Source organism: Pistacia vera, unplaced genomic scaffold (genome assembly GCF_008641045.1).
Source record: "Pistacia vera cultivar Batoury unplaced genomic scaffold, PisVer_v2 Contig688, whole genome shotgun sequence".
Taxonomy (NCBI): domain Eukaryota; kingdom Viridiplantae; phylum Streptophyta; class Magnoliopsida; order Sapindales; family Anacardiaceae; genus Pistacia; species Pistacia vera.
The window spans coordinates 373,620-386,902 of NW_022196543.1; positions in this window are offsets into that span (position 1 = coordinate 373,620).

Genomic DNA, 13,283 nt, shown 5'->3' on the forward strand with positions numbered 1-13,283 from the left:
CTTGGGAGCTAGAGAGCTAGCTTAAGAGCTTGATAGCTTGAGAGTTATAAGGCTAGCTTGAGAGCTCTTTCTATTATGAGAGATTTGACTTGGAACAGGCTTCAGTATTTTGATGATAACTTGAGTTTTAGACCTCGGATTTGGATGATTCTTAAACCATCAGAAAGATAACTCAAAAGGCTACAATTCTTGTGTTTACTACTTAGCCAGATTCAGACTTTATACTGTTCAGATTTTTACATTTGACGTGATTCCAGAAAAAGAAACTGGGATTTGCTGAAGAAGTTGAGACTTGCTGGAAAAACATGGAGAGCTGATGTGAATCAGGCCCTCCTTCTAGCACCAAAATGTTGATACGAAAATCTGCATCAACAAGAGAATTTCGATTAACCCTGCTGGAACCAAAATGAATATATGCATTTAATGAAAATCAGTAATGAACAAAAAAACAAAGTCACAAATAAGAACACAAGACAATTTTTAAAGTGATTCGGCAAGTTAGAACTTGAGCCTACGTCGCCTTTTTTTTATTGCTTTTGAGAGCTTACAAAGAATAGGTATAATTCTTTGGAGGATTTTCTTAGAACAATTTCCCAACCCCCTTGAAAACAAGTTATGATGGATTTATATAGCACCCATTTACATGATAGAGTTGAGATAAGATTCAAATACGTAGAATTTTCCTCATTTTTATTAGAATCAAGTTGGCTTAACAAATCGTTTGGAATTTATGATAAAGCTATGCAGGTAAAGTGATAAGAGTGTAATTTATATATTTTTATTCCTTCCATATTATGTTTTTTGTTATGTTTTATGCCTAGTTGAGCTTATTAGAGCTTATTTTGTAAGTTTGGCATATTTGGATAGACTTTAGGAAATAATTGAGAAAAGATTAGGAAATTCCAGATTTTCCAGATTTTTCGTTATTCTGACCAGTGCTATGTTTTTCAGGTTTTTCAGGGAGCTAAATTCCTCGATTGCAAAAGTGTTCTTCAGAGAAATTAAAGTAGACGAATCAAGCTTTTCAGGAAGGTATTATGGGAAAGAATCCGAGTTCGTTTGGGTTCTCAGTAGTTGTTGCAAAACCGGACCTGGAATTCTAGTCGCGGAAGGATTCCTTAGCTGAGTATTGAATCTTCGAATGGGCCTAACTGGAGCGTCAGATATCAAAAACGGGTGATTCAAAAGCCCAGATTCATCTACACATCCTGGACTACAATTTTTATGAAGTTATGGAGCCCAGAAAAGATCTTTTACATTGCGAGAATCCTGGTGCAAGCTGGAGACAAATTATGGAATCCATATCTGATCAGATTTTATCAAATCTGGAAGTCTGTCTTCTAGGAAACGTCTAGGAAAGAAATTCCGTGATTCTTGGGGAAGAATTAAGGAAAACACATGTTATTTAATTAGAAGTTTTTAGGTTAAATGGGGGGAGGACAGTAGAGTTTTATTTTTTAGAGTTTTTGCTTCCTAGATCAAGATGTGCGGCTAATTTCCTTCTTCAGTTCAAGGGGATTTTGAAGCCTAATTTCATGTCATTAGTGTAACTTAAACTCAGTAATGTTGTTCTCAATCTCATTTTTATTAGAATTGTTTATGTTATTCTGATTTAATTGTCTGTGATTCTTATTTGAGTGATTTAGTTTTGGCATCATAAAAAAATAGCCATCATAAATTAGAACATGTAGAGCATAATTAATATAATTTGCAAACTAAAATCTTTTAGTGACTTTAGTCTCTTCCTCTGTAATGTTGATCTTACCAATTTTTTGCCAAATTCCAAGTCTTCAAGCATTTTCAATTCATCTTCTTCACTTAAACTTTCAGATTCAATCATTTTATTAGATAATCCTGCTAGTTTTTGTGCTTGACTTAGAATATCATTTATAACATTGGAAATTAAAGATTTTTCCATCATACAAGAGTGTCACCATTTTTTAAAGTTTTTTTTGTCTCTCCTTCAAAAGTCTTAAAATAAGACTTTGTTGTACTTTTATCCCATTTCTCAATCTCTTCAGAAACTATGCTCTCAACTACCTCAATTGCTTTCAACATGATTATACTCATAATGCTGAATTTATAATCACATAACTCTTCATCTTGTAAATATTCTTTGAGAAATATCTTAAAGATCTCTTTTGATTTTTGTCTTTGGGAATCTTTTAGACCGAATCATGCCTTTAAAAATACCGGGATGGTTACGTCTTCACGTGACCATGATAGTAAAACATCACTGTGAGGAAGAATTTCATCTTCAACAGCTTCAAAATCATTAGTTAAACTAATTTCATCTCCTCTTAAGAATCTCTCATTCAAAAGGTGACTTGTTAATACTTCACTTATTCCAACCTTCTCTTTGATATCAAACACTTGAATGCAAGTAAAATTTTCATCTATAGGGTGATCTATGATTTAGTTTAAGTCAATGTCTTGGGTTTAGCGTCCAAGTATGAGATCTTGATCCAGCTCTGTTTGATATGATATTTACTTGATAGTTTTTCTAGGCAGCGTACGTGCTCTTTTTGTGCCCTTTTTGGGTTTTGTGGTTTTTTTCCATATTTTGATTAAGACTTTTTGTCTTCGTTTAAGGTATGCTCCTCATATTTTTTTACATTGATTTTGTCTCATTTATTTAATTCTTACCCTATTCAAAAAAAAAAAATCTATTAAATTCTAGAGGAATTCATAAACCTATCTTAGCTCTGCAACTCCCAAAAGGCATATGATCTGAATGGCTTCTGACCTAAGACACTGTAAAAATGGAATTAGATCCTCAAATTGTTCAATTGTAAGTTGTACTGTCTAATGAAGATATGTTTTTACAAGACAATTATGCAGTAGAAACAAGCAAAACATCCCACAAATACTCTTGAGAATAATTGTATGCTCAAATGATTCATTCTTATCAATTTTATTATCAATCAAATCTTACACATTCTCATTTAAGCTCTACTCTTCAAACAGGTCACCATTAGGGGCACTAAAAGACGTTGAATTCATCTTACTGACAATTTTTGTTACCCAATATTCAGCATCTAAAGGCTTTCACTCACAAAGGTCAACTACACTAATGAACACAGTGAGACAAAAAGCAAACAAATATAATTTCCTCATTTTTAATAGAATCGGGTTGGCTTAACAAATCGTTTGGAATTCATTACTTCATAATTTTGGAATTTATGATGAAGTTATGGCGGTAAAGCAACAGAAAAATATAGGCATCATAAATTAGAACATGTGGAGCATAATTAATATAATTTGCAAACTTACATCTACTAGTGACTTTAGTCTCTTCCTTTATAATGTTGATCTTACCAGTTTTTAACCAAATTCCAAGTCTTCAAGCATTTTTAATTCATCTTCTTTACTCAAACTTTCAAATTCAGTCATTTTATTAGATAATCCTGCTAGTTTTTGTGTTTGACTTAGAATACCATTTATATCATTAGAAATTAAAGATTTCTCCATCATACAAGGAGTGATTTTGCTGTACTTTTATCTCATTTCTTAATCTCTTTAGGAAGTATGCTCTCAACTGAAAGATCTTTTATACTCATCAAAAGTCTGATTATACTCATTATGTTTAATTTAGAATCACATAACTCTTCATCTTATAAATCTTCTTTGAGAAATATCTAAAAGATCTCTTTCGATATTTGTCTTTGAGTAGACCGAACCATCCCTTTAAAATAACCGGGATGGTTGCGCCTTCATGTAACCATGACAGTAAAACATTACTGTGAGAAAGAATCTTATCTTCAACAACTTCAAAATCATTAGTTAAACTAATTTTATTTCCACTTAAGAATCTCTCACCCAAAAGGCGACTTGTTAATACTTCACTTATTCCAACATTCTCTTTGATATCAAACACTTGACACAACTATGATTTTCATCGATAGGGCGATCTATGATTTAGTTCAGGTCAAGGTCTTGGGTTTCGCGTCCAAGAATGAGATCTCGATCCAGCTCTGTTTGATATGACATTTACTTGATTAGTTTTTCTGGGTAGCCTGCGTGCTTTTTTTGTGCCATTTATGGTTTTTCTATGTTTTGATTAAGAGTTTTTGTCTTCGCTTAGGGTATGCCCCTCATTTTTTTTACATTAATTTTGTCTCATTTATTTAATTCTTACCTTATCCAAAAAAAAAAAAAAAAAAAAATATGTCAAATTCTGGAGGAATTCACAAACCTATCTCAGCTCTACAACTCCCAAAAGGTATATGATCTGAATGACTTCTAGCCCAAAACGGAATTAGATCTTCAAATTGTTCAAGTAAGTTGTATTGCCTAATGAAGATGTGTTTTTACAAGACAATTATACATTAGAAACAAGTGAAACATCCCATGAATACTTTTGAGAATCATTGCATGCTCAAATGATTCATTCTTATCACTTTTATTACCAATCAAATCTTGCACACTCTCATTTAAGCTCTGCTCATCAAACATGTCACCATTAGAGGCACTAAAAAACGTTGAATTCATCTTACTGACAATTTTTGTTACCCAATATTTAGCATCTAAAGGCTTTCACTCACAAAGGTCAACTGCAATAATGAAGACAGTGAGACAAAAAGCAAACAAATACAATTTCCTCATTTTTAATAGAATCAGGTTGGCTTAATGGAATTCATTACTTCAAAATTTTGGAATTTATGATGAAGCTATATCGGTAAAGCAACAGAAAAAAATAGGCATCATAAATTAGAACATGTGGAGCATAATTAATATAATTTGCAAACTTACATCTACCAGTGACTTTAGTCTCTTCCTTTATAATGTTGATCTTACCAGTTTTTCACCAAATTCCAAGTCTTCAAGCATTTTCAATTCATCTTCTTACTCAAACTTTCAGATTCAATCATTTTATTAGATAATCCTGCTAGTTTTTGTGCTTGACTTAGAATACCATTTATAATATTGGAAATTAAAGATTTCTCCATCATACAAGGAGTGTCACCATTCTCTTAAAGTTTTTTAGCCCCTTCTTTAAAAGTCTGAAATAAGATTTTGCTGTACTTTTATCTCATTTCTCAATCTCTTTAGGAAGTATGTTCTCAATTGCCTCAATTGTTTTCAACATGATTGTACTCATCATGCTTAATTTAGATCACATAACTCTTCATCTTGTAAATCTTCTTTGAGAAATATCTTAAAGATCTCTTTTTATTTTTGTCTTTGAGAATATTTTAGATCGAACTATGCCTTTAAAAATATCGGGATGGTAGCGCCTTCACATAACCATGATAATAAAACATCACTGTGAGGAAGAATCTCATCTTCAACAGCTTCAAAATTATTAGTTAAACTAATTTCATCTCCCTTTAAGAATCTCTCATTCAAAAGACGACTTGTTAATACTTCACTTATTACAACATTCTCTTTAATATCAAACACTTGAACACAAGTAAGATTTTCATCGATAGGGCGATTACGATTTAGTTTAGGCCAAGTTCTTGGGTTTAGCGTCCAAGTATGAGATCTCGATCTAGCTCTGTTTGATATGACATTTACTTGATTCAATCTGAATATCTTCCTTCCAAATTGAGTCAATCTAAATATTTTCTCTCTTAATAGGAAATTATCCTCTCCGGATTGACCGCACAATAATGAAGAATGATTTTATTATATTTCGACCTAATTGTAAATATCTTTCTTTCTTTTTTAGGTTTCGAAATGATGGAAGGAGGAGTGATATACTTGCAGACTCCTATGAAAAACAAGGATGAAATTAAAAGTGTTTAGCCAGAGAAATATTTACAAATGCGATGTTCAATCTTCCTCAATATCAGGATTTTTATACAGGAAGTTCCTACATTTTATTCATGTTTTGTTTGGTTTTGAGACAATATTCAGTAAGTAGGTTAATTGAATGATAATTAAGTGATGCTTTTATATTTATGTTATGTCATGCCAATCGTCCTTTTCTTTCAATTACGATTTCTTTCTCATCTTCCCATTTTCTTCGTTTTTTGTAGAGGAAGATCAACGCAGCTGACGTGGTCCCTCTCCCTCCATGTTGCTCTTACACACAGGTTAGACTGGCCCAATGATCATTGTCTTGGCCCAATTGCCAGGCGCTGACGCGGGCCTCGCTACACAGGTCTACGTGATGATGTAGATTTGGGGAAAGGTTTTAAGCTACGCCCTTCGAAGTGTTTGGCCACTATGATGACATTTGCCCATGTTCATAAATTCAAGCAACATGAGGAACAAATATTTATAACTTTGGTGTACTTGTATGGTTTCAAGTTTAAACCGAAAAGCTAGAAAGTTTAGTGGTAAAAGAACAAAACGTGATTTCATGAGTATTGAATTCAAGTACTCACATGTCAGTGGGCACTGAAAGGCTTATATGGTTATTAATTTTAAGACTTTGAAAGATTAATTAAAATGTGTATAAACTAACCCGAACATCCCGTCACCAACAAAAAAAAAAAAAAAAAAAAGGATTAATTAATGCACAACTAATGAAACTTTGAAGAAAGTATTGAAAGAGCACCAAGTATCCATGTAATCTTATAAGATACAAAGTTGAGAAGATGGCAATCATATTCATATGCATGGTTCAGAAGTGCAATATTATATTGAAGTTAATAACAAATAATGAAATCAAATTTTACAACAATCATTGAGATTAAACCATACTGACTAGTGTCGATATACACATAAACAAATGAAATTAAAGTTGAAAGTGATTGGATATAAAAAAAAAAAAAAAAATGAACAGGCTGTCCACCGGACACTTCCTTCTTAGTAGCTGTGGATGTCCTTTCCCAACCTTTCTCTCTATTCTATATCTGTATCTTTTTTATTCTTAAGAGTCCCTACTTGAAGCTCCTTTCAAACTCGCTCCACGCGCCACCACCCACCGTTGTTTAAAACACAAGCTATGCTGTTTGCATAAGGAATGAAGTAGCTTTTCAAAACTGCGAACAAGCGGTGGGTGGGGCCTTGAACTTTGATGGTCTTTTTTATATGAAACGTGGGGCAGGAATAGGATAAGCTCTACGCTTCAAGTTATATCTTTTACCGAGAAATGGTGGTGGTGTCGTTGGGCTGCTATCATTTTGAAAGACAAGTAATTGTCACGCTTTCAATTAATTAAAAAGCTTGATTTGTCTGGCAATGGCATAAAATGGGAGTTTTTGGACTTGTATAATGGTTAATAGTTGTATAGCATTCTCGGTAGAAAGCATTGTCAAAAGTTGTTGCGGGTGCACCACTCTAACCTTTTCTTTTATTTCTTTACTATTATAAATATAAATACATAAAATTGACTTTATATTCAACTTAAAAAAAAAAAGGCTTTAAATGGTTAATAGTTCAATAAAAAGTCTTAGGTGTAGATGCTAATAAGGATAGTTATTAAAAATTTTATTCAATAAATAATTTTAAGGTCTCAAAAAATTAATTAAATGTTTTCAATCATAAAATAAAAAAGCCTGGACTGAGGTAAATTAGATTAGGCATTAGCTGAACTTAACCTGTTAGTGATGATGGAGCAGTAGGATTGGAGGTTAAAAAAGTAAAAGGAGTGTTTTGAATTCTTTTGGAAAAAAAGTGAAACCCAAAAGCAATATGATTTTGCGTTTTGAATCATTACACCCACGCTCCAATCAAACATTTACAAACTAGCACCTTCATTTTTTTTTTAATTGTTTTTATTTCCTAATTCTTACATTATCTAATCTTATGCACCACACGTGTGTGTCGTATGCCCATTCCCATAATTATATTAAATACAGATTTGCAGAGACTTCAACGTATTCTGCTGCAAATCTTCCACCTTCAATTTAATTTTGTTGTTTGTATAAGAAATAAGAATACCTAATTTTCTTGTTTTGTCGTTGTATTTATACTTGTATTATTGTTTCTTTCCCATGACATATTTTGCCATCTTTAAAATATAATAAATACATTTATGGATATTGAATGGCACAACCCTGCTAAACAATTATGCAAAGATAACATTGTTGTAAATATATTATAATTTATTTTATTTTTCAAATTTTTATATTAAAAACAATTGATCAACAATAAAAAATTACAGTCATTAAATTTTAAAATTAATTTGAAATATAAGTTTTTGTCTATTGATTAAGTTAGGAAGAGTAATTTAAAAAAAAAAAAAATGAGTTAATGGCTTTTTTCTCACCCAAATAATGGCTTAACGACACTTTTTCACTTACAAATTTTTAAAATATCACTTTTTTAATTCTGTCATCGTTGCGACACCATTATTCTTTTTCTTGATTATCACTCACTAAAACCCTTCAAATCCTATTTTCGCATACCTCGTCAATCGCCAACAATCGAGAGATTAAGGTTTGTGAAATCGCTTTTCCCAAGTCAAATTTAGATCAATCCCAACCACTAGAACCCAATCTTTCACAACCAAAACACTCATCGATCTCTCATCATCAAAAGCCCCAACAGCTTGTACCGAGTTTGTTCTTTGTTTGCTGTTGGAATATAAATTTAGATAATAAAATGATATTTTAAAAGTCTATGGATAGAAAAGCACATTAAGTCATTAATTGGATGGGTAAAAGTCGTTAACTCCTTTTCAAAAAAAAAAATGTTACTCCCATGTCGAGTCATCAACTTCTAAGTTTTAGATTGTATTGAATTAAAGGTTAATAATAGGTGTTTAATTATTTTATCTCTTAAGAAATATAAATCCCATTTTTAAAATCGTGACACAAAGATATTTAGTTAAAATCACAAATCAAAAAGACATATTTAATGTTGACAACTTAATAAGTCTCTATTTCGTTAAATTAAAATAATAAATATGAATGGATGAAAATTTAATCAAGTACAGAAGCCATCCCAGGCATACAGAAACCATTAAAATTGCTTGTAATTGAACTTGTCGAAGATGTATTTCAGGGTCCAAAAACAATGAATTTGAATTTTGAAATTAATAATAGTATGGCTAAATTTAGAAGACCGACATTAGAAAAAATAAAGGAAATATATATATATTTTTTAATTGAAAAGGCAAGATGAATTATCAATCACTGAACAATTTGGGTTTTGAATTAAAAAAAAAAGGGTAATTTGATCCTGAAAATTTAGAATATAATTTTCCAAAGGTAATAAAAGTGAAATACAAAATATTTTAAGAAATACCACTGAGTACAAGAGTCTCTCAAGTTCGAATCCTCTTGATGGTAAAAAAAAAAAAAAAAAATATATATATATAACATGATCTCCTAAATTCAAGTCCCCTTAAAGGTAAAAAAGAAAAACAAGAGGAGGATCTAACATAGTCTTCCAAGTTCGAGTCCCCATAGTTATTAATAGAAATGACCACTAGAGTTCTTACCCAACTGATAGTTTCAGAGTTTTAAGGAATTAGTTGATGTACGCGTAAATTGACCCGAACATCTAAGTCATAAAACAAAAAAAATGTGTGTTACCAAATCCTAAAAAGATACCTATAAAATTATTGAAAGAGTCGTTGATCTTTAGTCACTCAGCGTTATATAAAATCACATGAAGATCATTTTGTTTATACGAATTTGCTAAGCTAACACTTCGACATTCAAGTCTCTACAAATCAACTTACGTTTGTCAATATACAAGAATCTCGCGGTTTGTAGAGAAAGTATGTGTACTTGTATGTTGGCAACTCCCAAAAGGCATATTTGAATGGCTTCTGACCCAAGACATTGTGAAAATGGAATTAGATCCTAAATTGTTCAATTGTAAGTTGTATTGTCTAATGAAGATATGTTTTTACAAGACATTAGTAGTAGAAACAAGCAAAACATTCCACAATACTCTTGAGAATATTGCATGCTCAAATGATTCATTCTTATCAATTTTATTGTCAATCAATCTTGCACATTTCATTTAAGCTCTACTCTTCAAACAGGTCACCAATAGAGCCACTAAAACGTTGATTCATCTTACTGACAATTTTTGTTACCCAATATTCAGCATCTAAAGGCTTTCACTCACAAAGGCCAACTGCAATAATGAACACGGTGAGACAAAAAACAAAAAAAAATACAATTTCCTCATTTTTATTATAATCAAGTTGGCTTAACAAATCGTTTGGAATTCATACTTCAAAATTTTGGAATTTAGATGAAGCTATGCACATAGTAATAGAAAAATAGGCATCATAAATTAGAACATGTGGAGCATAATCATATATTTGCAAACTTACTCTTCTAGTGACTTTAGTCTCTTCCTTTATCATGTTGATCTTACTAGTTTTTCACCAAATTCCAGTCTTCAACATTTTCAATTCAACTTCTTCACTCAAACTTTCAGATTCGTCCTTTTTATAGATAACCTGCAGTTTTTGTGCTTGACTTAGAATCCCTATAACATTGGAAATTAAGATTTCTCCGTCTACAAGGAGTGTCACCATTCTCTTAAAGTTTTTTTTTTTTTTTTTTTTTTTTTTTTTTTGCCTTCCTTCAAAAGTCTAAAATAAGACTTTGCTGTACTTTTATCCCCTTTCTCAATCTCTTTAGGAAGTATGCTCTCAACAGCCTCAATTGCTTTCAACGTGATTATACTCATAATGTTTATTTAGAATCACATAACTCTTCTCTTGTAATCTTGTTTGAGAAATATCTGAAAGATCTCTTTTGATTTTTGTCTTTGAATAGACCGAACCATACCTTTAAAATAACCGGGATGGTTATGCCTTCACGAAACCATGATAGTAACATTATTGTGAGAAAGAATCTTACTTCAACAGCTTCAAAGTCATTAGTTAAACTAATTTCATCTCCCTTAAGAATCTCTCACCCAAAAGGCGATTTTTTAATACTTCACTTATTCCATATTCTTTTTGATCCACTTGACACAACTAAGATTTTCATCGATGGGGTGATCTACGATTAGTTCAGTCAAGGTCTTCGGTTTAGCGTCCAAGTATGAGATCTCGATCCAACTCTATTTGATATGGCATTTACTTGATTAGTTTTTCTAGGCAGCCTGCGTGCTCTTTTTGTGCCGTTTGTAATTTTTTTCTATATTTGATTAACTTTTTGTCTTCACTTGGGGTATGCCCCTCATTTTTTTTACATAATTTCTCTCTTTTATTTAATTCTTACCTTATCCAAAAAAAAAAAAAAAATGTCATATTCTGGAGGATTCACAAACTTATCTCACTCTATACTCCCAAAAGGCATTGATCTGAATGCTTTCGGCTCAAATGGAATTAGATCTTCAAATTTTCAATTGTAAGTTGTATTGCCTATGAAGATAGTTTTTACAAGACAATTATATAGTAGAAACAAGTGAACATCCCATGAATACTTTTAAGTCATTGCATGCTTAATGATTCATTCTTTACTTTTATTACCAATCATCGTGCACACTCTCATTTAACTCTGCTCATCAAACATGTCACCATTAAGGCACTAAAAAACCTTGATTATCTTACTGACAATTTTTGTTACCCATATTCAGCATCTAAAGGCTTTCACTCACAAAGGCAACTGCAATAATGAACACGGTGAGACAAAAACAAAAAAATACAATTTCCTCATTTTTATTATAATCAAGTTGGCTTACAATCGTTGAAATTCATTACTTCAAAATTTTGGAATATGATGAAGCATGCACGTAAAGTAACAAAAATATAGGCATCATAATTGAACATGTGGGAACATAATCAATATAATTTGCAAACTTACATCTTCTAGTGACTTTAGTCTCTTCCTTTATAATGTTATCTTACCAGTTTTTCACCAAATTCCAAGTCTTCAAGCATTTCAATTCGTCTTCTTCACTCAACTTTCAGATTTAGTCATTTTATTAGATAATCCTGCTAGTTTTTGTGCTTGACTTAGAATACCATTTATAATATTGGAAATTAAAGATTTCTCCATCATACAAGAGTGTCACCATTCTCTTAAAGTTTTTTTTTCCCCTCTTCAAAAGTCTGAAATAAGATTTTGCTATACTTTTATCCTATTTCTCAATCCTTCAGAAGGTTGCTCTCAACTGCCTCAATTGCTTTCAACATGATTATATTCTCATGTTTCATTTAGAACACATAACTCTTCATCTTGTAAATCTTCTTTGAGAATATCTGAAAGATCTCTTTTGATTTTTGTCTTTGAGATCTTTTAGACGAACTATGCTTTGAAAATATCGGATGGTAGTGCCTTCACATAACATGATATAAAACATCACTGAGAGGAGATCTCTCGTCAACAACTTCAAAATTATTAGTTAAACTAATTTCATCTCCCTTTAAAATCTCTCATTCAAAAGACGATTTGTTAATACTTCACTTATTACAACCTTCCTTAAATATCAAAAACTTGAAACAAGTAAGATTTTCATCGATAGGACGATTTACGATTTAGTTTAGGCCAAGGTTTTGGTTAGCGTCCAAGTATGAGATCTCGACCCAAATCTGTTTGATATAACATTTACTTGATTCAATCTAAATATCTTCCTTCCAAATTGAGTCAATCTAAATATTTTCCTCCTAATAGGGAATTATTCCTCTCGGATTAACCGCAATGAAGAATGATTTGTTCTATTCGACCTAATTGTAATATCTTTCTTTCTTTTTAGGTCTCGACATGATGGAAGGAGGAGTGATATACTTGCGACTCTTAGGAAAACAAGGTGAAATTAAAGTGTTAGCCAGAGAAATATTTACAAATCGATGTTCAATCTTCCTCAATATCATATTTTATACAGGAAGTTTCCTACATTTTTTCATGTTTGGTTTGGTTTTGAGACAATATTCAGTAAGTAGGTTAATTGAATGATAATTAAGTGATGCTTTATATTTATGTTATGTCATGCCAATAGTCCTTTTCTTTAAATTACGACCTTCTCATCTTCCCATTTTCTTTGTTTTTTAGAGGAATCAACGTAGCTGAGTGGTCCCTCTCCCTCCAGTTGCTCTTACACATAGTTTAGCCCAATATCATTGTCTTGGCCCAATTGGCAGGCGCTGAAGCGGGCCTCACTACGCAGGTCTACGTGATGATGTAGTTTGGGGAAAGGTTTTAAGCTACGCCCTTCGAAGTGTTTGGCCACTAGATGACATTTACCCATGTTCATAAATTCAAGCAACATGAGGAACATATATTATACTTTGGTGAACTTATATGTTTCAAGTTTAACCGAAAAGCTAGAAAGTTTAGTGGTAAAGAACAAACAAGATTTATGAGTTATTGAGTTCAAGTCTTATACATATCCGTGACCACTGAAGAGTTTACCTAGTCATCAATTTTAAGACTTCGAAAGATTAATTCAGTGTGCACAAAGTGTCCAACACC